This window comes from Mustela erminea, chromosome 7 (assembly GCF_009829155.1).
Source record: "Mustela erminea isolate mMusErm1 chromosome 7, mMusErm1.Pri, whole genome shotgun sequence".
Lineage (NCBI taxonomy): Eukaryota > Metazoa > Chordata > Mammalia > Carnivora > Mustelidae > Mustela > Mustela erminea.
In genome coordinates, this window is record NC_045620.1 from 14,093,909 (window position 1) to 14,120,846 (window position 26,938).

Consider the following 26,938-nt stretch of genomic DNA (forward strand, 5'->3'; position numbering starts at 1 on the left):
TGCACTTCAGGCCACTTGCTCCCCATACCACTTGATCTAGACCCTCAGGGCCACCCTAGGAGTCAGGACCATCACTAAGGAGCCCCGTTTCACAGTTGAGGACATGAGCCCAGAGAGGCGAGGGAAGTTCCTTAAAGTCACACTGCCTGGACGTGGCAAGTCAGCATCTGACCCCAAACTGATCTGACTCCAGAGCCTGGCTCCTGTGGGTGGCGGCTGTCAGCCCCTGAAGCCAGGTCACCCAGTGCCACCAAGGTCATTGCCACACAGCAGCTTGGGGTGAGAGCACTCTCACTGCAGACAGCATTGACCACGTGGCAACAGAGAACAACCTCTCTCTCTTGGCAACATCGAACCTCTGACCTCTGTCCGTCACCTGGCTGTCTCCCAGAGTTGAGCCCCATAGGATACGTACATCAAGTCAGAAGTCAGGGCTGATGGAGCCTGGCGGGGGGTCCACTAGCCCACAGCACAACTTCCCGTGAATTAGAAAAAGCAACCCCCTTTGTCCAGAGGAGGACCTCGCAACCTTGTGCAGTGGCCAGCCTGCACCTCATTGCACAACCGCCCTACGTCCGATTTGAAATGAGATTCTGCTGTTAAATCTCAGAACCTTGGAACTTTGGCTCTAGAAATACTGAATCGATCTGGGTTTTCCCCATTTCAGCCATTCGAATACCATATTCATGATTTCTGCCATATCCATGTATCACCTGGACTATTATTTACTGAATCGTGTTCTTCCAATGACCCCCTTTTTATACTTAATTTTATTTGGGAAGCAAAACGTTTGTCAATGCATTAAATGGAAAAACAGTAACGCAGGACATAGACGGAGACGTAAAAACAAACACACTCGAGTAAAACGCTGTTACCATGGCCTACTCTGACATCACGGCCCACCGACTCCCTCAGTCTGTCTCACACTTTATAACAAAGGGAAGTTATTGAGAATTAGGTGCCCCAGACACTCCAGCGCCTGGCCCATCATTTCTCTGATCCGGTCAGAGAAGAAGGAGTAAGAGCTGAGAAGGAGCCCCCTCCCTCGCCAGGTGGTAGCTCAGTGTTATTTAATGCTGTTTATAAATCCTGGCTGTCAGGGTTTCCCAGGACTGACCCACCTGGCCACCGCTGTGGCCCAACACAAGAGCTGAGGAGGGTTCTCGCAAGCCTTGGTTCTTTCACTATTGGCTGGGCGTCTTTGGGTGAATCCCTGCCCCACGCTGTGCCTCGGTTAGACGGAACATACTCTACAGCTGCTTTCAGCTCTGATAGTCTAAAATTCTGAGATCTAAAAGGGGATTCTTATACTGTCTAGGTCGAGGATTGACAAACTTTTCCTGTAAAGGGCCAGATCAGATAGTAAACATTTTCCACCTTGGGAGCTATGCCGTATCTAATAACCGCTCCTCGGTGCCATGGTAGTGTGAACAGACCATGCCGGTGGGCGTAGACCATTCTTGGGAAGCACAGACAAGGACCAGCCACAGGTGGTAGTTGGCAAAACCCTGGTCTAGATGTGGGAGAACGGAGGAGGCCCCAGGATCAGGGGAAATCAGTCAGGGTCGAGTTCTGTGATGGGTCAGGTACAGCCCCCCACCGTGAGGCCCCCACCTCCCCTCCAGGAAACCCCACCACAAGTTTCCCAGACAGCCAGGATCCTACTCCCTTCTCTCCCCTTTCAAACCTATTACTCCTAGGAAAAGATCAAAGTCATTCTTCGAGGTGAAATCGTGGACTCCCTCAGAGCTGACAGGGCGCTCCTGTCCTCCGTAGCCAAGACACACACAGATTTCAGGACACTGCCCAGTGTGGACCTGAAATCTCACTCCCCTTCCTCACTTGTCACGAAGACAAGTGTCTTTTCCCTCTGGACCTGGTGTTTCCAACTATAAAACATAAAAGAAAGGACTGATACATACCCATCCCGACAAAGTTAATTGAAAAGGGGAAAAAATTTCTCTTTACAGAGCACTCAGCAAGTATTAGCCCACGCTAAACTCTCCACACGTTACCTGTTATTATTATGAATAACAATAACAACAACACAAGGTGGCCCAGCTCCTACCACACAGCCCCGCCTGCTGTCCATCAGGGCTTGCCCCGCCCCCTGCACCGCCTCCCCCACCCCCCTCCACCTCCCGCCACACACCTGCTACACAAAGCGTAGCCATCGATTTCTTGGAAAACCGCTTTAGGGGTTTTGTGATTTTTTTTTTTTTTTTTTTTAGTTTGATTTTTAAATCCTGGTTTATTCTTAGTGCCTTAAAAGAGGAAGTGGAGATTTGGAGGCAATCTGGAGCTTTCTTGATGCTTGATTTTCCTACTCTTCCACCCCATTTCCCCGGCCTCCCAAGCCCCAAACCCACCCCACCTCTGCTACTCACATTACTGTCTCTTCCCCCAAAGGGGGTAGCACAAGGACTTCTGCTCTGCCCTGCCCTGGCACGGGAGGAGGGATTGGAATCAAAGTGAGTGACTTGGACTCCAGGCACTGTCCCCTGTCCTCCTGGTGACCACCCCCACCAAAGCCCCAGTAAGCATATTTCGAGGCCTCTCCTTGCCATCCACCCCCAGCCTCGGATGGGCACAGGTTCAAGGGTCCCCTGAAACTCTACCACTTCCTAGCTGTGTGGCCTTGGGCATATCATTAGAACTCTCGGGGCCTCTGTTTCTTCTTCTGCAAAATGAGTAAAAAGGTGCCATCTCCCGGCACTGTGGGAGGAGACAGTAGGGTGGCAGGGGCTTTGCGAGTCTTCCAATGGATGAGGGAGTCTCGGTGATCATTGCCTGACCAGGACAGGGTCTGGCTGCTTCCCAGGGGCCGCTGGGTTCAGGTGGAATCAGGCAGAGAAGTCTTCCCAGCTGAGTGTTTCAAGCTCAGGCTCCGGAAATGTTGCAGCTGCCACTCTGCTACGACCCAGCTGGGACCCACTGACAGCATCTTAATTTCAGCCCCAGCTCTTTTCCAGACGGGCTGCTAATTAGGGCTAATGGGCAGCTCTCCCCGCTGGCTCCCGGGGCCGCCTCCTCCTCTAGAAAGCAGGCCACTGAGCAGGGTCTTTGGGCTGATGCCCCAGGCTCGTTGGCCAGACCGTCCCCTGGGGCAGACATCACTCTCCACGTCTCTTGGCAAGGGTGAGTTCTTTTGCTGCTTTTTCCCCTGACAAATGGGAGGCAGGAGAAGGGGCGATATTCATCCCAGCGCGCAAGCACCCCTTCGGGACCAGGCACCTACCACCTCCTTTGTGCTGGGCCGGTGGGAAGCACTGAGGACATGCAGATAGGCTGAACCAGAAGCCAGACATTCCTGGACTCAAAGTTGAACTTAATCACATTCTGGCTGTGTGACCTTAGGCACGTTACTTAACTTCTCTGTACCCAGGTCTCCACGTGTATCATAAAATAGTCCCTACCTCACAGGGATACTGTAAGGATGAGATGAGATGGGATAGGCTGAACACTATAGCCAGCACTCCAGCCGCGAAGCTGGCACAAGTCAGAGGAGGCATAAAGGGCCTTGAGTGCCATCTTGAGAAGCCGGAACGTCGTGCCTAGAGAGCAATGAACAGTGACTATTATTCTTACCATGTTTACTTCTGTTCCATGCTCACTAGACATCTCCAGAGTGCTGAGAATGTGATAATAGCTACACGTTTATAGCATTTACTGTATACCAGGCGCTGTCCTAAATACTAACTCCTTTAGTCTGTACAACAACCTGACAAGATAGGTGTGATTATTTTTTTTAAGATTTTATTTATTAATTTGACAGAGAGAGATCACAAGTAGGCAGAGAGAGAGAGAGAAAGAGGGAAGCAAGCTCCCCACCGAGCAGAGAGCCCGATGCGGGGCTCGATCTCAGGACCCCAGGATCATGACCTGAGCCGAAGGCAGAGGCTTAACCCACTGAGCCACCCAGGTGCCCCGATAGGTGTGATTATTAACCCCATTTTACAGACATAGAAACTGAGACACAGGTCAAGTAACTTGCCCCGGATCACCCCGTCAGTATGGAGTCACCCACTGCTGTATGACAAATTAGATCAAAACCTAACAGCTTAACACAATCAACATTTTTTATCTCTGTTTCTGGAGGTCAGGAATCCAGACACTATTAAGCTTGGTGCCTCAGGCCTCCTGGCTCCTGGCCGGGATATCAGCTCCTTGGCATGTGGCCCTCCCCGTAGCGCAGTTCACGACATGGCAGCTGGCTTCCCTCAAGCAGGAGAGGGTGTCCAAGACGGAAGCCTCCAGTTGTTTATGACCCGTCCTCGGAAATGATAGCCCATCATTCTTGCTGTACTGGGTTTATTCAAAGCAAGTCACTAGGTCCAAACCTCACTCAAGAAAAAGGTGCTATGCAAAGGCAGGGGTACCAGACGCCACCACTCCATGGGGTGGGGGCGTCTTAGTGGGTGACTAGCACAGTCCGTAAATAGGGGACCTGGGGTATGAATCCAGGGAGGCTGGCTCCAGAGTCCATGTTATTAATCCAGATTGTTATTAATCCAGATCAGCTCCACGATTGTCCGATGATTGAATTATGAGAATCGAGACACCATCCCCGCCCTTCCGAAGCTCTCCATCTAGAGGGAAGCAGAAAAGAGAGTGAGATGCAAGTGCATTCATGGAGGAAGGCAAAGCAGATTAAGCAGGAAACCTGCCTGGAGGAGGTGACGCCGCTCTGAGAACAGAAAGACAAAGTGGTGTTGGCCAAGCAAGGAGAAGTACGGGAGAGAATTCGGCAGCTCGAACAATTTGTGCCAAGGCTAAGTGTGGAAGATTGGTGCTTTGTGCGAAGGCCAAAGTGTATGTAGGAGGAAGAGAGCTGGGGTGGGCAGAGAAAGAGCAGGAGAGGCAAACAGGCTAGGTTGCCAAGGGGCAGGTAAAAGAAAGTGGGTATTATTCCAAAGAACTAGGGAGCCATGGAAGGTTGTCCACAGTAAGATGTGTGTTTTGTAAAGACCATCCTAAATGGTACGGGCAGTGGCAGAGGGTGCCTGGGACAAAGAGGGAGAGTGAGGAGGCTCTTTCTTCCTCCTTTGTTCATTCATTCGGGTAATATATATTTAGCAAGGCCACCGATGTACTGTTCTAGGCACTGGAGATACAGCAGTCAATAACACAAGGCTGTTCCGTCTTGGAAGTCACATTCTAGTGGAAGGAAAAAATTAAACTTACAAAACTAATAAGTAAAAAGGAAAATTACCAAAGCGATAGATGCCATGAAGGAAAAAAGCAGAGTAGCCTTCGCCACATTGACTTTAAACCTGAAAGACAAGAAAGAACTGGCTATGGGAACATAGCGTTCCACACAGAGAAACAGCTGGTGCAAAGGTCCTGGGGTGGAGTGGGTTTGGTCCAAGGCTGGTATGGTGGCGGCATAGCAGCCAAGAGGGAGAAGAAGTAAACAGAAGCCAGAACAAAAGAGGATGTTGCCAGATGCTGAGCTCTGGCAGCAGGGACTAGTGACGGGAACACGGAGGAGCAGCAGGAAGAAGGCAGACTCCACCGGCTCTGGGTAAGCAAATCTGAGTACAATGCCCGGCGGCCCCCATGGACCAGGGGAGCCCTAGCAAGTAAGGGAGAGAAGAGAGGCTGGCCCAGCCCTGACCTACTTTGAGAACAGGATTCCTCCCCACGGCCCTGGCCACAGACTAACCGTCATCCCCACGGCAGACCCAGCGAAGGCAGCCGGTTAGGCAGCATTTGCATATTTGTTTAATAAAAAGTTATGGATGTACAAAGATGGATAATTAATTACCCAGCATATTTTCCCTCGGCTCCCTCCCCTCCTTCCCACATTGCCACCGTGGCCCCAATTGCCTTCCTCTCCTTCTGGCTGAGTCAGCAGAATCCCTCCTTGCCTCTTCTGAGTGGGGGCGGGAGCGGGGGAAGGACAGGCCCAATAAATACGTACTTATTAAGTGTGTATTGCGGCCCGTCAGGCCCGCACAAGCAGCAATCCCAGACCGTTCTGCCTGAAGTATTTATGCCGGTACCTAGGGCCACTTTAGCTATTTATTTTCACAAAGAAATTAAATTAGATAGTTTGATAGCTTTCAGTGTAATTATGAAAGAAATTTACATGGGATGTTTATGAGGAGGGGATCATTAGGCACCCGAACCCCGAGGATATCCATTTGTAGGGACCCCCCTCTTTTATTTCCTCCCCAGCCACTACAAGGGGAGTGAGGAAATATCCCTCTGTGGCGGTGGGGAGGGGGGCGCTGGAGTTGGGGGGGGTGACTCAAATTGCTGGAACTTGAGCCCCAAGAGGGTGGGAGTCGTCTCTCTGTTGCAGCAGTGGGCTTGGAGCTCTGAGGGACAAAGCAAGGGGCTCCTCCTCTTGAAGACTCAGTTTCCTCATCTGTAACAATGCCTCCATTGCCACGCTGTTCTGGGAATTAAATGAGATAATGCAAGCAAAACTCCCTAGCCAGAGCTGCTCTTTACTGGGTTCTTACATGTCAGGAAAGACTCTGAGGACTGTCTTGCATCCTCATAACAATCATTTTAAGCACATGTCAACAGCACTTGGGTGGCTCAGTCAGTTGAGCGTCCAACTCTCGGTTTCGGCCGGGATCATGATCTCAGGGTCGTGGGATTGAGCCTGAGTGGGGCTCTGTGCTCAGCAGAGTCTGCTTGTTCCACTCCCTCTGCTCTCCTCCCCCGCTCACTCTCTCTCTCTCTCTCAAATAAATAAACAAAATATCAAAGCCGATGTCAGAACTTTAAGCTTCTCCCCATCTGATGGATGGGAAAAGTGAGACCAGGCTAAATTAGTTACCCTAGCAGCTCAGGGCAGCTGGCCTGAGCCCGCCCCTCGGGTCAGGAGCTGTGCAGCCACCTGGCTTTCTTTGAGGTAGGAGGCTAGGCTCTTTCCCTTGCATTTCAGAGTTAAACACCTACTGCCTTCACCCATGCCGGTGCGTAGCCAGGGAAACCCAGAAAGGAAGAGCATGTTGTGCCAGCGTCCCACTGAGCGAGCTACGTGGCTGGAACCCTCCTAGCATCTCCGCTTGCTCACCTCCCCATGGACTGAGTAATCAGCCAGGCTGATTAGCACTGACGGCAGCTCCCGCCCTGCAGGGCAGAGAGGGAGCCCTGTCGGAGGGCTGGGCCTGCAGGATGGGGGAATGCAGGGCACCGGGGGTCCCTCGGATCCACCTGGTCCTTCTCTCACCATCCCTGCAGGAGGCTGGCTCCTAGGGGCTACCATCTGAGCTGTAGAGGGATGGGCCAGAAACCCTGGACCAGGAGACATGCCCTTAAATCCAAGTCTGGGAAACTGAAGCTGGCTTGACCAAGTCTCCACGAGCCAAAGCCCCTGAATTCTAATTCTGGCTCTGCCGCTTAAACTAGCCATGTGGCAATCACTTAACTTCCCTGAGCCTGTTTCTTCATCCATCAAATGAGAAGATGATAATAGTCCCCTCCTCTCTGCGTTGTCATGAGGACAAAATAAGCTTCTGCAGGTGACATGCCTGATAGGACATGGGCATTCAAGAAGCATCATTTTTATTATGTATTTTTTGTTTGTTTGTTCTTTAGGATATTATTTATTTGAGAGAGAGAGCGTGAGAAGGGGAGGAGCAGAGAGAGAGAGAGACAAGGAGACTCCGCCAACTCAGGGCTGTATCCCACAACCCTGAGATCATGACCTGAGCCGAAATCAATAGGTGCTTAACTGAGCCATCCCAGCGCCCCAACATCGTTTTCATTATTAATTACTCAAATCCCTGAAAGGGAGAAAAACAGTGAGGCTGGATGGCTGAGGGATGTGGGAGGAAGCTCTGGCCCCAGGCCATAAAGGCGGGATGGAGCAGCCCTCCTCTGGCCATCTGAAGCCCCCCCACCCCCAGACCTTGGAGGTGGGCTGAAGAGGGAAACACCAGGTATCGATTGTACGTACTTGGTAAAATCGTCCAGGTGAATCCCAGATGAGGACCTGGGCCTAGCCAGCAGGGTGCCTTCCCAGATCACCAGGCAGAGTCAAAATTCCAATCTGGGCCACTCTGACCCCAGAGCCTGGAGGGCAGCTTGGACAGCAGACTGAAGCCCCCTTCTCTGTGTCAGGAGACCCCCCCCCCCGCCCCCGGGGGACTGCGGAGGGCAGGAAACTGGCTAAACAGAGCACAGAGGAATTAATGGAGGAAGCTAATCAGGGAATCCTAGAGAGGACGCCAGACAAGATCCAATTAAAATGCCAGCCTCTGTGAGTTCCCCATTTTAATTTTCCACAAATTAGCTTAAAAGGGGAGGGGGTGGAAATGAAGATATTAGCTTTTTTTTCTTTTTTCTTTCTTTTTTATTTTTTTCTTTAGAGCCAAGAGAGAAAAAAATCCTTTGAGGATTACATTACTTCTTTCTCCTTTAAAAAAAAAAAAAATCAAATCACTCTCAGCAGAGGGATTTGGGTTCTGACACTACCCTCGTTGGAGGCAATTTCCAGGGCCTGCTTATTAGAGTGTAGACGTGGTAAGCCCTTGATAATGTAAAGCACCATTTTCTGAATGAGCACCTACTGCATACTGTCCAAGCCTCACAACCCCCAAGGTCCGCAGCCCTGCACCTGTGTGCAAAGCTCTGCTCCAAGCCTTGGGGCAAAATCCTGGCAGAGACAAAGCCTTACCCTTCTGAGCTGTGTGCCCCTGAACAAGTGACTTAACATCTCTGTGCCTCCATTTCCTCATCCACAGAAGGGGATAATAAAAACTGAGCTGGAGAGGTTGCGGGGAAGGTTCCATGAGACCACAGACATGCAAGGCCCCGGCACATCAGTTGCTTAGTTAATGTGACCCTCCTCCCTCTGAAAACCGGGAGGTCAAGGGCCCTGCTGGGACGAGGATCCCAGAAGGAAGAAGAGGCAAGAGAAGGCTCAAAGGGTGAGACAAGACTTCTTTAATGGAGTTCCAAGTCCACTGAAAGGGGGAAAAGATGAAGCACCGTGGGCTGAGTGACAGGTGCTGCCTCTCTAGCCTGGTAAGAAGGGCCAGGACAGACCTGAAATATCCCAGGCCCTTGCCAGTGAAGCAGTGGGAGAACCAGAGCCAGCAGGGATCCCCGAGTCTTGGTACAAGCTTATCTGGGCGTATCTGGGGTGACCCCTCAGATTCTGCTGGTAGCTTACCCAAGGCTAGGGGAGCCCAAGCTAGGGTTTGGAGTCTAGTTTAGGAAGATGTCTAAGTCTGCAATTGTGCTAAATCTGTGCGTAAGCCTGGGTTTGGGTCATGCCAGCGCTGGACGGTGAGCTCTGAACTTGGGGCTGACCCTGGTGAGATGCTCCAGGTTTGGGGGTCTGCACATCCACCTTTGGTATTATCAGGATGAAGCTGAGCCCCAAGTCTGCCTGTTGGCCCAAGCCCGGAACATATCAGAATTTGAAGTGAGCTCTGAATTGGGGTACACTGATAGTGAACCTCAAAACCTTGGTGTATCTGTAGCCAAGTATGTGAGCTCCAGCCCTGCTGTGTTTAGGAAGGAGCCAGGCAACTCAGGGCAGTAAGGTGTGAGTCTTGGGTGATTCCCTGGGCAGCAGGTGAAGACCCACCAGGCTCCCCACTTTTTGTTTCTTCCTTCCCCTTTCCCCAGCGCACACAATCTCCTATTTTTGGTCTCGCCTTCCACCAACCCATTCGGCCCCACTCCTTCACCCCCACCTCTGCCCAGAACTGCTGACTCTCCAGGAGGTGCTGTTCTGAACCCCAAGCCTCAGGAGCCTTCACATTCTTTCCCTGGGGTGAGGAGGATGAAGAGATGAGGCGGAGAGAGAACCCACCTTCCCCTCCTCCTCCCACAGGGCAAATCCTCCCCAAAGCACCCTTTGGGGCCCAGGAAAGACAGAACCTATTCTTGGGGGAGCTCAGAGGCCTGCTGCCTTATCTAACTCTCTGGAACAAGCATTTTGCATTTATTCCCCCAAATGTGTTGCCGAATTGCGTTCCAGCCCATGGCTCCCAGCCATCTGCAGAGAGAAATCCAGTTAGACCTTGTATAATAAGTTCCTGACAATCTTGCCGAGGACGCTGGGTCATAAAAGTCTCCTGGTTTTATCGCCGGTAACAGACACGGAGTGAAATTAAGTTGTCTTATCAAATTTAGATAATATATATCCCTCTAGAGTAGAAGGCTCTGCATGGGACTTTCATGGTATGAGCCCAGGAGGGGAACGGGGAGCGGGGGAGTGTTCCTAGGGATGTGGCACGGGGTGGGGGCCGTCCTGGAGAGCCTGGAGGACTGAGGGACAGTTGGACAGTGTTACCGGCATTCCAGCCAGGCATGGATTTGAGACCTGCCTCTGTCATTTCCGTGCTGGATGAACTTGAACAACTTAACTTTACTTCCGAGGGCCTCAGCTTCTTCATCTGTAAAGTGGGTGGGACAATAGCAATGCCTGCTCCCTGGGTTGTTGTGATGTTTAAATGAGATGCTACATCCAACGGGCTTAGCTCAGTGCACGGCATGTCCTGAGCGACCTGCCTGTTCCCTATCATTTGAGAATGGGAGAAGGGAAATGAGGATGGACGCTGATAGCATCCGGCCCATTCTCTACCCATTTTATCGAGTGGGTTCCCAAGTCACCCCTTTAAGACCAAGCAGTCCCAACTCTTTCCAACCCCAGCGTGGACCCCCCCAGAGGGGCTGGAGGCTGCCATGTTCTTGCCTCTGCCGTAGTCCTACCATTTAGCACCTTGTCCTAGGGAATGGGCGTGTGTGCTAGAAAGCTTGGCTGTCCCTTTGCTAGTGGAATGAACTTCTAGGACATTACCCAGTACTGAGCTGGCTCTGGGAAACTTATCACACTGTCCCGGGTGGAGACTGTCCGACCCCAAGCAGTATCTGCCTGATAGAATTGACCTATCTTTCTCTCACAGCTGGGATCCTCTCTGTGGCAACCTCACACTGCAGCATACCTCCAGTGATGGAGAGCTCACTACTTGACCTGACCAGGCAATCATTCATTTCCTCAACGTGGGCTTAAAACAACCTCACCTTATCTGACTCCTAAGCTAAGACTCATTCATTCACCATAGCTTTCTTCCAGCACAGCCTGAGTGTATGTGAACCTGTATGTGTTAATGGACTTCTCTGTGTGTGTTCCACACCATGAGTTCCAAAGGGAGGGAAACTGAATGAGTGTAGCTCTGTGTTCCCAAGGAACACACAATAAAATTTAAAAAAGAAAAGAAAAGAAAAGAAAAGGGGGGTGGCCTGGGTGGTTCAGTCGTCAAGCATCAGGTCCTGATCCTGGAGTCCTGAAATCAACCCCCGCATCAGGGTGCCTGCTCACTGGGAAACCTGCTTCTCCCTCTCCCACTCCCCTTGCTTCTGTTCCCTCTCTCGCTGTGTCTCTCTCTGTCAAATAAATAAATAAAATCTTTAAAAACAAAAAAACAGTAGCTAACCTTTATTGAGCACTGACTACGTGTCAGACATGAGTTACATGCATTAACTCATTTAATCACCATATTAACCCTGAGATGCTGTTGCTGTTATCATCGCCAATTTACAGAGAGGAAACCTATGGCACAGAGAGGTTAGGTGACTTGCCCAAGATCACACAGCCAGAGCATGGTAGAGCAGTGTGAGCCCAGAGCTATTACTCTCATTTCCCAGGTAGTCCTAAAGATTATTTGAAATGAAGGACAGAAAGGAAAAAAGGAAGGGCAGACCCAGCTGTGTATATCCATCTCTTTCAAGTAATCTGGGCTCCCAAAAGGCAGGAAATCTGTATTATTCAAATCTCTTTTCCCCAGCACCTAACACAGTGCTCGGCAAACATTAGGTGCTCAATAAATATTTGTGAAATGACTATTTACTCATCATGAGCCCATTTTTCTCCCCCATTATTCCAGGAACCCTTGGATCAGGAACTGAATTCGATTCCTCTCTCCAGAGCCGTCACTAGCCCACTCTGCAGGCATTAGATAAAAGCAGCTGCAATCCTGTGAGTGTGGCTCGCCAAGCTAATGGCGAGCTGTGGGCAGAGAAAGGAAAACTCCTTCTGGCCTCAGGAGGTCCAGGTTGACAAAGGAAGCCCCGCTCTCCCGGGGATGAGGCTTTGGGCAGCTCACAACCTGCATGATGGTCCATAGAAATCCCGCTCTGATTCCCTAGAGCCCAGCACCGGGCCTGAACATGCAGCAGGCACCCTGTTCGTTGAGCAACTACTTGCCAGGATTTGCGGCTCTTCCACCATGGTTCGCCCGTAGCCATTCTAAGCCCCAGGAGAACAATTGCTGGAAGAGCCACCAGCTGGGTGTCATGCGTTATGGTGCTGATGGGGGGGGGGGGTGTGTCTGCAGACAGAAGGGGGACAGACAGGGTCAAACATAATTGGTAAATATTTGTCTATCTAATCAGAGGGCCTTTTAATTAGCAATTTCATCTTTGCAACTGGTTTATTTTTTTTCTTTCTGCGGGAAGTCAATTAAATGTAACAGATGGAGGAGAACATGGGGGTTTCCTTGTCTCCTACCATCTGTCCCATCCCACCCCCACCCCCAAGCCCCAGCAGCACCCACACCTCATTGGTGGAGCTGCCTGCCAGTTTCCAGGAGAGGGCGGGGCTAGGGCACTGAAGAGGTGGTTGGGGGTAGGGTCCCTGAACCTGCCGGCCTCCCCCTTCCCAAAAAGCCCTCTTTGGGACTCCTAGTCTCTCTGGCCACCCCACACACCTAGGCTGATCTTGTCGGCTTGCCAATGACCCTCAGGTCCTAAGACCCTTTGCCAGCGGGGCATCTCCTCATCCTGCCTGGGGGCCAGTATCATCATATGCTTGTTTTGGCTCCCACTGCAGGCCTGCCAGGGGCCCCCCTCTGGAGGAGATACTTGTTTAATTCAACAAACCTTTCCTCAGTGTCTGCTCTCTGCCAGGCCACGTATCGGGCACTGGGGATAGACATCAGGCAGTCCCTGCCCTTCAGGAATTTGTAGCCCACTGGGGGCAAGGGGACATTCATTCATTCCCTTATTCTTTAAGTATTTCTTAAGCAGCATGTATAGGCCTGGGCTAGACCCCAAGAACACAGGAATGAATCCATCCCGCCCCTTACCTTAAATAACTCAGTCAAGCAGAGGAGACAGGCATGTAAATCACGCACTCGGTGAGGATTTGTTGAGTGACTGCATGCGCCGTGGGCTGTTCTGGCTGTGGGGGACACAGCAGTGAGCAGCGCGGAGCCCACGTCCTTTCTAGCAGGGGGAGAGGCAATAAGCAGATGGACGTGGCATGGCAGAGGTGATCAGTGATTTGAAAAAATTGCCTATCCTATTGTGTCGTGTGGAATCTGAGCTCCGAAATGAGAAGGCCAGAGTCTCCATCACGGCCCGCCAGAGCCCAGCTTTCTCTGTAGGATCATTTCCTGCCACGCCCCACTTCCCAGTCTCCGTTGCAGTCACATTCACCTTCTGATAATTCCTCCGACCTGCCAGGCTCTGTCCTCAGACCTGCTCTGAGACTGTTCCCTCGGCCGGCCACACTCTTCCCCTTATTGTTTGCCGGTTAACTCCTTGGCTGAAATGTCCCTCTCTGTCCCCTCTGGGTCCCTCAGTCCATGTTCCGTTTCTTCCACTGCAGGATCCTGCATCCCAAGTCCCCCCCTTCCAGCTTGGCTGTTGCCAGAGATGCTTCTGTCTCCCTCGTCCTGTGTGGGAACCAGCGCAGGGCCCGGACAGTGTCTGTCCCGTTCCTGCACAATGTATCTGTCCCCAGCACCAGGCACAGTGCCTGGCATGTGTCGATCCCACAGCCCACCGATATTGACTGCACTGAATTCAACCAAGCAGAGAAGAGGAGAGAGGATATCCCGGCCAGAGGCCAAGATTTGCAAAGACAAGGCAGCTTGAAAGATTCCTAAGTGATTCAGAAATAAGGAGAACCCTGATGTGGCCGGATTAAAGAGAAGAGCATCGTCCGAAGCCCGAGTTAAGCCTTGAATGTTAAACTGAAATGTCTGGACTTTATCCTTATTAAGCCTATAAGCCAACTTCAATCACTCACATTCCTCTTCCATAATTTTGTCAAAAAGCCATGTATTTCTGTACTACAGTTGGCTTTTTTCTTCGAATGGTAACTTTTTTTGCTTTATTTTTTAAATAAAAGCTTTACTGAGATATAATCCACATTAATAAAATCCATCCTTTTAAAAAATATTCTATTTATTTATTTAGAAACAGAGTGTGAGCGGGCAGAGGGCCAGAGGAGAGGGAGAGAGAGAATCTCAAGCAGATACCCCACTGAGCGCAGAGCCCAACACGGGACTTGATCTCACAACCCTGAGATCATGACCTGAGCTGAAATCGAGAATCGGATGCTTAAACAACTGAGCCACCCAGGCACCCCTAAAATCCACCCTTTGAAAGTGTACAATTCAGTGGTTTTCAACATACCCACAGAATTGTACACGGCTCACATCTAATCCCAGAATATTGTTAACAGCCCCAAAAGAAATTGTGTACCCATTATCAGTTACTCCCCATTCCGCTTGCTGTTCCGCAACTCCACAGCCCCGGCAACCACTAATTCTCTTTTCTGTTTCTATGGATTTGTCTATTCTGAATGCTTCATACACACAGAGTCATGCAATGTGTGGCCTTTAATGACTGGCTTTTTTATTTTTTTTTAAAGCTTTTTTTTTTTTTTTAATTTATTTGACAGACAGAGATCACAAGTAGGCAGAGAGGCAGGCAGAGAGGGAAGGAAGCAGGCTTCCCGCTGAGCAGAGAGCCCAACACGGGGCTCAATCCCAGAACACTGGGATCATGACCCGAGCTGAAAGCAGAGGCTTTAACCCACTGAGCCACTCAGGCGCCCCATGACTGGCTTTTTTAAATTAGCAAACTGGTTTCCAGATTCATCACACTGTAGCACACATCAGGACTCCCTCCCTTTCTACTGCTAATGTTCCCGGGTATGGGTCCACCATACCTTGTACATCCAGTCTTCAGATGATGGAGTTGAGCCGTTGCCACTTCTTGGCTATTTCGACTAATACTGCTATCAACATTCCTGTGCAAGTTTTTGTGCATTTGTGTGTGTTCGGTTCTCTTGGGTACCCAGCTCCGAGGGGTGGAATTACTGGGTCATCCCGTAACCGCATGTTGAACCTTTGGAGGAAGAGGAGCTGTCCAACTCCTTCCAAAGTGACTGTGCTGTTTTACAATTTCATGGACAAGCACATTCCAGTGTTTCTCCTCCTTGCTTACACTTGGTGTTGTCTCTTCCGTTTTAGCCCTCCTGTAGCTAAATTGTGATGGGTGTGAAGTGGTGGCTCATTGTGGTTTGATTTGCATCTCCCTAATGCTTAATGACGTTGAGTAGCTTTTCCTGTGCTTATTGGCCATTTGTACGTCATCTTGGGAGAAATGTCTATTTAAATCCTTTGCCCAGTTCTAAATTGTGCTATCTGTCCCTTACGGTTGAGTTGTAAGAGTCCTTTATACATTTTGCATACAAGTCTTTTCTCAGATCTTTTTTGTTTTATCTTCAAAAGAAAGTTTGTCACTATCTAAAATGGAAAAAAAAACAGTAACAGATGTCATAAATCAAAGGCACTTCTAAAAATAAATGCAGTCCATTAATTCAGTCAATAAACATTAATCATCTCTGATGACCTAGGCACCATTCTTGACACTGGGAATTACAGCAATGGGCTGGTACTTAAACTTCAAGTGTATACTGATCTGGGGAAAAGCAAAAACCAAATAAAGGAAATAAATAAAAATGTCCTCTGCTAAGACGGGGTGCCTGTGGTTACGTTTGGGGTGACTTTGCTGTTGGATGATCAGGAAAGGCCTCTCTGAGGAAGTGGCCCTCGGGCAGTCAGCTAAAGGAAGAGAAGGCACCAGGCATGCAAAGGTCAAGGTTAAGAGAATTCTGAACAGAGAGAATAAGGCGGACCTGAGCTGTGATTGGAACAGCGTGGATAAGGGGAAAATCATATGGGACAAAGAGGAAGAAACAGACAAAAAAGCCCCGTCCACCCAGGACCTTGTAAACCTCAGTGAAGAGCTTGGAATTGCTGTAAGCATAGAAAATGCCCTTTGAGACTTAAGCAGTGGAGCAACATAATCTGATTAATGTTTTTAAAAGCTGCTCCGGCGACTGTGGGGTGGATTGTTGGGGTGCAAGGTAGAAGCACAAAACGAGTGCAGAGGCTACCCCGATGTGCAGGTGAGGGGAGATGACAGCGGCTCGGGCCAGGGCCAGAAGCAATACAGAGAAGTGGCTGTTTCAGGATATGTTCCGCAGGTGAAGTTGACAGGCATGGCTGATGGATTGGACGGGGCAGGCAAGCCAGAGAGCGCAATCAAGGAGCACTCTTGAAGGTTTCAGCGGTCTACAGCAACAGCCCGCAAGTGGGGAGAGGGGAGGCGGGCTGTGGGGTAACTCCAGGCTCTGCTTTGGACTTCCCGGTTCAGATACCTGTTGACCTCCAAGGGGAGATGTCAAGAAGACAGCCAGAAAATTCTGGGTCTGGAGAGAGGCATCTGGGAATCATGGATGGTGTTCAAGGCCATGGGACTGGACAGAGTCCAGAACCCCTGGTACACCAGCTCTAAAGGGCCAGCTGCAGAGGGAAAACCAACACAGGATACTGAGAAGGAGCAGCCCATGAGTGAAGAGGAAGCAGACAAGAAACAATGGTGGAAAGGAGACCCAAGCAGAAGGTGTTTTGAGAAGGAAATGGTTGGGAAAATCTAGTTTTAAAACACATTGTGGGGGCACCTGGGTGGCTCAGTGGGTTAAAGCCTTTGGCTTTGGCTTGGGTCATGATCCCAGAGTCCTGGGATTGAGCCCAGCATCATCGGGCTTTCTGCTCGGCAGGGAACCTGCTTCCCTTCCTCTCTCTGCCTGCCTCTCTGCCTACTTGTGATCTCTGTCAAATAAATAAATAAAGTCTTTAAAACAAAAACAAAACAAAACAAAACAAAACAAAAACCACATTGTGTTATTGAGTTCTAACCAGATACACTGGTTTGTTTGCTAGAGGCTCTGGATCTCAGCCCGATCTCTCTATGGCGAGAGTTGTGAAAGACAAACCACCTCCAACCCGAGATGTCCTCTCGAGCACTGAAGGAGAACTGGGGACTTCCCAAGGGACCCAGATCATGTACTGCCTGATGGTATCCCATAACTTCCCGGGTTCTCCTGGCGCACTTGGAGAACCACTTCTGTAGGCAAAGGGGAGTCCTGGAAGGCTGTGGATGAGGGCAGGGATGGGGTCAGATTAATGAGGGTGGAGAATAGATTGGAGGAGGAGAGCCCATGTTATGCCCAAGTTTTCGCGTCCAAGACCACCAAGGAGCCAAGCACCGAGGCAATCACACGAGGATTTATATGACAAGCTTAAGCTTGGGCCCAAGTATACCCGACACAGCGGAGTAGGGACTTGGACCCCGAACCAGATTACAGTCAGAGTTTTTAAAGGCAGAGTAGGGGTGGACTCGGCAGTGGGTGAGGACAGAGGGGATTATGGATGATGTTAAGTCTCCAAGGATTTTTGGAAATAAGGTCTCCAGGACCTTGAGGGGCTAGCTATTGTTGGGAGAAAGGTTATTTATTACCAATAATAAAAATCTTCTCGTGAGACCCTTTAGATGTGTATCAGTGGGCCATATACTTGGGAATGATTCTTGACACTATCTTGGAGGTTTAGAGATAAAGGAATTGTTAAAGTAGGCTTACAGGATCCTGGTCAGACCTGTTGGGGTAGGAGGTCGGTCAGGCTACGACTGTCCTTTGCAAAATCTCAAGGTGAGGGCAGTTAAGTCGCCAGGGGAGAGCCACTCTGTCTGTTTCAAGGGCTTGTCAGTAGGTACGGAATTTTAACGATTTTCTTCTGCCTCTGTTTCCCACATCAGCTAAACTTGAGGTGGGATGGCCTTAATTTTCTCGGCCTCCACAACCAGGCAGGAAGCGAAGAGAGAAAGGAGGAAGACTGGCCCCAGGACATGTGAGGACTGGAGGAAAACAGAGTAGACAAAGCCTAGAGATCTTCAGGGGGTCACCTGCACCCCGACTCAGAGACAATACCTGCATTTCCACCTTGCTTTCTGCTTAGCCCGAGTCCTATCCCTCCCACCAGCTCTCTTTGGCCCTCCACACCCTCCCATCCATTCCCACTCCGCCCCAAATGCTACCACGCCAAAGTTCTTGAGTGCTTGCTATGTGCCAGGCACTGTTCGAAGCACTTTCCATACCTTCCCATTCAATCCTCACACCCCTCCATTTTACGCAGGAGAAAATGGAAGCACAGAGAGGACTAGCAAGTTGCCCAAGGTCACACAGTACACAAACGAGGAGCTGCGATTCAAACCCAGGAGCTCTGACTCAAATCCACATTACCGTGGTGGAGAAAATGGAACCCAGTGTCCTATCCTGCCAGAAGTCCTTTGTCAGTGAGTCACACCTTGCATACCTCCGGGGATGGGCATTTCATCATCTCCCAGTCAGTCTGCTTTGCTGGTGAGGTTCATTCCTCAATCTCTCTTTTTCTGTCCCTGCAACCTGTCCCCTGTCCCTTCTCCCTACAGGTGATACAGCAAAAGGCGAGGGGGGCAGGCATAGTGACATAACGCTTAAAAGGAGGGCCCTCAAATCCAGTTGCCCTGGATTAATAGCTGTGCCCGCTTAGGCAAGTCCCCTCACCTCTCTGGGCATCTATCTCTTCATTTGGGAACCTGGCTAATAACAGAGCCCACCTCCGTGTTGTGAGAATTTGGGGACAGAATCTTAGTCCGCTGTGAGCTCTGGGTAGGAGAGAACTGGGGGGTGATGGTGATATCTGCTCTATACAGGCCAACCCCTCCTCCCCCCGGGACCCCAAGCTCTTCCCCTCAAGGTCACCAGTGCCCCCCTATTCCATCCCTGGACTTTCCCTGCTACCCCCAGGCTGCCTGCCCCCTGCCCCTGCTGTGGCTCAGGTATGCCCAGCTGCACCTGCTCTCTAATCAAGCCGCCAGGGCCCCCCACCCCCTGCAGGGCCCTGCAAATCTCCTCACTAATTCCCCTTCCTCAATCAGTCCACTCTCCACTCTCCTGGCCTCTTGAGTGATTGCCCACCAGGCCGGCCCCCACTGCCAGGGCCCAGCTCGCCCCAGACGGCACCCTGGGTGTCCAGCCCACCTGGCTACATCCCCTAGGCTATCTCCAGGCTTGTAGGCTTCAGAGGGGGTTGGACTGTGACGGGCGTGCGGGCCAACAAAACCACCAGGAGTGTGTGGTTGTGCACACATGCACATAAGCACACACACACTAAAAAGAAATGACAACACATATGGGCAGGAAGCAAAGCACTTACACATGGACAGCCCCACAAATGAGGACAATACACACCTTCAGAGACAAAAACACACAAACACATACCACCCAGGTGCACACGAGTGTGCACACACACGCACCCACACGTATGCATGCACACACATGTGCACACTGCAGCAGGTATCCGATCCACTCCAGCCTGTTTCAGCTCCCCCCAACCCTTCTGCTTCTAGCCCCTCCCCACTTCTTAACTCTGTGGATGGGTTAGTAAATGCCCAAGGCCTTCGGCCTGAGCGAGCACAGATAACAAGGCAAATCTCATTTCCAGAGTGAGAGTGCGTCTGGATGCCATCCCCCCCCCACCCCCCGCCACCATGTACCTCGGGGCAGCATCACGACGAGCCCCCCACCCGCCTGCTACATCGGTGGTGGGCTGAGGGACTGGCTGTCTGGTTCTTATCATTCCCCAAATTCTTCCTGGGAAAGCGAAGCAAAGTGGGTCCCAGGGCAAGACTGGGGCAACCTGGGGACAGCCTGTCCTGCCCAGCGACCCCAGCAAGGCCTCGGCCCTCGTTACTCCCCTCTGGCAAGGGCCAGCCTTGCTCAGGAGGCGAATGATTGCATCCCAGCCGGCTGGCTGCGTCCACTTCCAGCTCAGTGCTCGGGGTGGACATGGGTCCCCTGGGAGCCGGGAGGGGGAGGCAGGAATGCTCTGGCACTCTGGGCTCAGCGAGTCTCTGTGTGCCCTTCAGCACCGGGCCCATTCCCCTGATGCACCTGGCCTAAATCCCAAGGGTCATGCAGTGTCTTTTTGGGGGGTGGGCAGACCATGCTGACCAAAAGAGAGGGAGGGGGGCTCCAGGGCTTTGGGCACCTGCCGCCCCAACCCTTACTCTGTTCCCAGCCTGACTTTCAACTAAAACACACCAGTCCTGCCGTAGAGTATTTTAAAATAACTTAAAATAACTGAACGACTTCCACCATGTTGTCAAACGGAGGCTGCCCTGAGCTCTCCCAGCAGCCCGGACACACCGGTCCCTTCCTGGCTCTCCAGAGCCTCCTTCCTGGGAATTACGGAGTTAACACCTCCATGCAGGTGCGTAACTGAAGATGTGGAGTGTCACCCAGGACTGGGGGCCTGCCCCTGACTCTGTTACTCCCACCCCCCACCCCCCGCCTCTGGCCCAGCTGCCCAGTTGGGTTTGTGCTGCCCCTCTCAGGGACCCCCGACTCGGGAGTCCAGAAGCATGGTTGACTCAGACCCAATCATGAGCCTGAGGGTCCTGCCTCCAGCCCCACAGATAAGAGTTGGAGGCACACACGAAGAAGCACAGGCCCCCAGCCGAAGCTCTGAAAGGGAGGAAAGTCAGCAGAGTCCTCTCTCTGGGTCCCAGCCGAGGAGGAGGGACAGGGCACCCCGCCTGAGCCCCAGCTTCCTCTGCCGCTCACACTCGTGGCTGCCCCCGCCCCCGCCCCCACAAGTACCTCCATCATCTATACAGATTTATTTCACGATAATTTCATTTCGTCCCTGGCTCCGGAAAGATGGATTGCCCAGCGAGGTGATTGGGGAATCTGTGTTGGGCTCATAAATTTGCTGCCCCTCCATGAAGCTCCTGTGTAATGTCCCACACTTGGTGGGGGGGGGCGTGGAGAGGGGAGAATGTGACTGCTGTCCCCTCCCTGCCACCTGGGGAAGGGGGGTATAACAGGAAAGCATATCAAAGGGGGGAGTTTCCCTGCCCTAGAACTGGTGGGGTTCTCTCTCCTCCCTTGTTACAAAGGAGGTTATTTGTCACTTGGCTGGCAGGATGATCACCTTCGTCCACCCCTCACCAGCGCCCCCCACAAGGGGACGCCTTCTCCCGCTGAGAGGGCACTGAGCTGGCAGAGGAAAGAGGGGCCAAGAAGCAGTGGGGGGGGGGGGCTGCCGCCTCCTTCCTGCTCTTACTGGTCAGCAGGAGGCACGTGCTGGGAGGGAGTGGGAGGCTCGTGGAAAGCTAGCCCCTTTCAGGAGGGAGAGCACACGCACACACACATCTAACCAGCATGCACACACACGCACAGAATAGTAGCACGCCCACACCAACACCTGCTAGAAAGAGATTACAAATGCAGTAGCAGAATTGAAGCAGCGTAGAAAAAGGGAGTATGGGACTCAGAATCTAGGAGAGCCAGAAATCGGGTACTGGCTGCCCAGCGTTCCCTTGGACCGCTAACACAACCTCTCGGAGCTTCACCTTGTTCCAATGTAAGGATGACCCATCTTCCCTCCAAGGGTTGTTATCAGGATCAAATGAGACGCTCTGTGAGTCACATAAACGGTAGGCAGAGTCATGATTACCGTGCCCTCCACACGCATGCACGCGCACTTTCTGCATCTCTCCGTAGCCTGATCCATCTCTCTTCCCATTTGTGCACAATTCCGAACTGACCTTTCAACCTCCCAACTCCAGGAACAGCCGTGAACGGTGCAGCTCAGAGCCCCCGGGGCCACGTTCAGGCCCTCTGCCCTCTCCTCCCTCTCCCAACCAAGTCACCTTTATCAGCCCAAGCCACACAGCCCCTCTTGCCTCCAACCTTCATGCTCCTGGGTGATGGGGAAGGCTAGGGTTTGGAGGTCATATGGGATGGGCCGGGTAAGAGGACAGAAGTGAGTGGAGGAAGGGAAGCCACCAATGGCAAAAATTCAAAAATTGGGAGCAGAGACCCCAACTAAGGCCAAAGACGAAGGTTTTCATTCGTGGTTGGGGAAGGAGATGTTACCATCATAGGAAGCTCCTAAAAATGACAGATGCCCGAAGAAGCAGCATCAAGGTCCCCAGCCTACAGACATTTTCTGTCGTTGGTCAGGGATGAGGCCTGGGTCACTCGAGGGGTTTAGGAACCAGGAGCCAGCGGGTCCCTGCAGCTCTGGGGGGGGGGGGGAGGTTTCCTAGCACCCTGCCACCTGGCCTCCGGCTACTCTAGTCCAGCACATCCACTGCCGCTGGCCCCACCAGCTGTGCTCTCCTGCCTCTCTCCCTGCCTGCCTCCAGCTCTCACTTCCCCAGTCCTCCTCCCCACATTAACCCTTCCCTGGGGTCCCTGGTGGGCCCAGGCCTCCTGTTGGATTCCCCCAAGGATCTTCCTCCGACCCCAGCTTCCCAGGTAGGAGGGGGGACCGCAGAGGCGCTCAGTTCCCAGTTGAATCCTGTGGCTCCTGCCTAATTAGTATTCCAAGGAGAGCTGGCTCGGCAGGCCCCGGGATTTGTTTGCCAGCCGGCCAGTTCCCTGTCTCCCCAGTTCAGAGTGAGTAATTCTGTCCCTCCCAGGCCCATTTAAGGGAGTGAATAATTAGTTACATTCAATTAGGCCTCTCGCTGCCACTGTGGCTCCTGCCTGCCTCACTTGGGGGGACAGGGCCTAATGAGCTGGCGCCTGTCTGACACGGGGGAGCGGGTGTTAAACACCGGCGGGCCCCCCACCCTTCAGCCGGGTGAGGGCTTGGAGGGAATGGGAGGCAGGAGGTGAGAAAGGAGGCTGGAACCCTAGGGGAGAAGGCGGGAGAGGACCGGCCCAGAGAAAGAGAGGCAGCAGGAAGGGCCTCACGAGGAGAAGGAAAGAGAGAAGCCATGCAGATATCCATCCGTATAGTGTCCTTACATGAAGCAGGCTCGGCCCCACACGGAATCCTATGCAGCACTTAAAAAGTATGTTGTTGATCTATATTTATCTGCATGGAGAGACGCCCACCGTATACTGCTAGGCAGAGAAGGCTGCTTCCAGCTCAGTGTATGTAATAATAGCCAAAGTTAAAAAAAAAAATTTGGCACAGAAAACAAGCCTGGAGGACCTGTACCTTGTGACAGGTGGGCTTGGTGGGGAGGGTTACAGGTGGTCTTATTTCCCTGTTTATTGCTTAGATGGGGGCGGTGCAATGCACCGGTATGATTTTCATAATTAGCCAAAATAACATTTGTTCGAAAGAGAACAGGGGGAGCTGGAATTGCACGGAGAGGGAAGGAGGCGGATGGGCAAGGAGCGAGCCGACCGCAGGGAGAGGCGGGGAGGGGTGGGCAGGGACTGCGGGTGGGGTGGGCGGAGTCCCGGAGGGAGGCGGCGAGCCGCAGGGAAGTCGCGGTGCAGGACGCCCCGCAGGACGCCCGGGTCTGTGGGGAGAGAGGCAGGGAGCCGGCGGGATAGGAGGGGGCCAGGAATGAAGAAGCGTTCCTTGCCCACCGGCCTCATCTGTTTGGGCAGAAGCTGCTCACTGACCTTACTGAGCACCTCCCAGAGCCCCCCTCCCTTAACAGAGCTGCAGGGCCTTCCTGTCCAGCCCCCAGACTCCAGGACCACAGCATGGGATTCCCCCCCCCTTTTTTTTTTGTAAATTAAAACTGTATTTCCCCACCCTTGCCAGTGGGTTTTAATTTTCTGTTCCAGAATCACTCTGGGGGAGAGAAATCCTTGGGGCAGAGTCTTTAATAACTTCTGCTGCCCAAGGAAGCCGCCGCAGGCCCTGCAGGCTGCCGGGGAGGGTTTTGCATCTGCCTGCCTGGGGGGATGGTGGGCTGGCAGTGGGGGCAGGAAGGGGGGTATCACAGAATGAAAAGGACTCAGACACCCAGCGCAAGGCAGACCCAGGACAATTTCTGAGTTCTAGAGCTTTTCAATACCTTAGATGTGGGTAGAGCCTGGGCCCCCAGGAGCTTCCTCCAGCCTCCGGGCTGGGATGCGGAGGCAGGACAGGCGGCCTCACCCAGCTCTGGACCTTACCCAGGGCCTCAGTTTCCATACTTATAAACCAAAGGATCAGGCACAATGACGTTCCCAGTCTCTTTTAATTCCAACCCCCTATGACACACTTTCTTGGGTTCTCACCGACTTTTTAAATTTTTAAAATTTTAAATCCTTGGAGCTGGTAGCATTTCAACACTAGGAGATTTCACATGGAAATCCGGATTCAAAGCAATATCCAACTCCCATTCCTGCAGGGCAACATGGAAAGGGACCCATCGGCACTGCCTCCCCCCAAAATAGGCAGAGCCTCCCCACTTTGTCCTAGTCTTGTGCCTTCCTGACTCTTCTCACCCGGGCCCTACCTCACTCTGTGGGTCCTATGCAGGTCACCTTGAAACCCCTGCCCTGGAGGTTAGCCGCTCCGGGGTTTCTCTCCACCTGCCCCTGCACAGTCACACTGACTCTTACGCACCTGTTCCCCTACTTGAGCATGGGGCAAAATCCTCAGTCTGGGGGTCAGCCTAGTTCGGCCCAAATCCCGGCTCTAATCTTCAGAACTTAGCAAGTCATTCAGCCTCCGAGCATCATCTGTAAAATGGGTGTCATGAGACCGTGCATTCTGGACGGTCGTCCTCTGGACTAAGACAATGCCTAGGAAATTCTCAGCACGGTGCTTAGTACATAGAGAGCACTGAAGCCGTGAGCACTCTCAGCGACTCCGTGCCCAGTAGGAATGCAGTTAATGCTTTTCAAGGGAGAGGGTGGCCTCCAAAAGGCCAGAAATGGAGGAAGATGCAGGGTACAGGTAGCAGGAGGCTCAGGCCTAGTGGGCCCGAGGCAGGAAAGGCCTCTTCTCCAAAGTGAGGGTGGGATGTAGCTAGAAAGTCCGCAAAAACCGGCGGCCAGGGTCTTCGCACGTGACGTTGGCGCCACCTTCTGGCTGATACAGGCCTCACACCCTCACCCACACCCACACCCACCCCCAAACACATACCAGAGCCGCTTGTCTAGTGGGTTGATAATCTTCACTTATTTTTAGCATTGACGGGACCCTTAGAACTCCTAGGACACCAGCCCTTCATCACACATCGGGAGGGAAAATTTCCAAAACCAGAGAGTAACTTTCCCAAGGTCACATAGAAAGTTTCTGGCTGAGCTCCATTTAGAACCCAGAACTTGCTACAGCTGCCAAGAACCCCTTCCCTTTGTCAGGGACGCTGAGATATAGAACATTGTACCTTCCCATGCATGAGCTCTGCTGACTCTTAGGGGGAGCCCCTCCCAGAAACAGACTGTTTCTGGAAAGAATGCGGGTAGCTTATTTGGGGGTGGGGCAGTGTTGAACTCAACACGTGCGGGGGGGGGGGGGAAAGGGGAGGGAAGGAAGCCAGCGGCAGAGGGGCACCTGGGGCTTGATCCCTCTAAAAAACCTGGAAAAACCTACACCGCCTTTCAGATTTGTCCCTCCCAAGGGCAAGGAGGCTGGGGCCTCTGTCCTCCACCTTTCATTCCTATTTAGTTGATAGTATTCTGGGCATTAACTCTCCCAGATACAGTGGACCCTCCGCACCCCTGCACCAAGCCTGCTTTCGAGACCAGGGAAACCCCAAGGCAATTGATCCCAAGTGCTTACAATAGGAAACCAACTGCTTATCTGGAAATGTCAATGCCCAGGGAGGGCAGTAGTTCTCAAAGTGAAGTCCATGGACCAGCAGCCTCAGCATCACCAAGGGAACTTGTTAAAAATGCAAATGGCTGCACTCCATTCCAGACCGACTCTTACATTACACTGGCTGTGAGCCCCTGCAATCTTTTAATAAGTCTGAGAGGTGGTTCTGATCCATGCTCAAGATTGAGAACCTCTGACCCAGGAGAACACAAAGAAGACTCAATACCACCTACTACAGGTATCGTCTCCATTTACCAGATGAGGAAACTGAGCGGCTCAGAGATGAAAATGACACACCCAAGGTCACACAGACAACAGGTGACAGAGCAGGGTCTTTTGCCTCTTTCCACCATACTGCCAGGCCCAGAAGTGAGTGACACTAGGATTTGTTTGGACTCTAGGAAGAGGATAAGGGTGAGGTCCCAAAGCTCCCCTCCCCCCACCCCACAACCACCCTGTTCTGCTTTCTAAACCAAACATCTCTGCCTGGTACATCCCAATGCTTCTTAAAGCTCTTCTGGGAAGCTTGCCAAGCCAGGTGCCCTTCTCTTGGCTCGCAGCTGCCCTCAGTCTCCATCCGTGACAAGCCCTCTCCACCCCCACCGTCCAGCCTGCAGGACACACCAAGGAAATCCAAAGCTGCTTCTCAATGGGGGGACAGGTTGAGCTCCCTGGGTTGAACCAGCCTGGTTGAACCCTCGCCATGAATCTTTGTGCCGGGCTTTGTGTGGCTCTTCCCTCTCCTTGTCCTACAACCTTCCTCCCCTCCCCTCCCCTCCCCTTCCTTCCCTTCCCCTCTGCTCCCACTCCATCTGCTGTTCCTCCTGGCTAGGCTCCCCCTCAGTTGGCACAGCAGGAAAAGAGAACAGGATGGTTTATTTTTATCCTAAGATACTGCTGGGGGGTGGGGGGGGAAGGGGCACCATCTGACCAAGCTGCAGCAGCTCCTGTAGCAGTTGGGAGGTCAGAAGGAAGTGGGAGGCTGAGGACCTCCCTAGGAAGGAGCTACAGATGTAGGCTCCAGAGAGCAGGAAGATAGGGAAGGAGCAGCCCAGGACCAAGAGTGATGAACTCTGAGTGCCATCACTGAGAATTGCTGTGTGACCCCAAGCCAATCCCTTCACCTCTCTGGGCTCCCACTTTCACCTCTGTTAAAGAGGGAGGGATCTGGACCCTGCCTGCCCACAAGGCTGTTTTTTATGAACACGAATAAAATGAGGAGAGTGCTTTGCAAACACAATGCCAAATGTGAGCACACATGGAAACCGCCGGGAAGG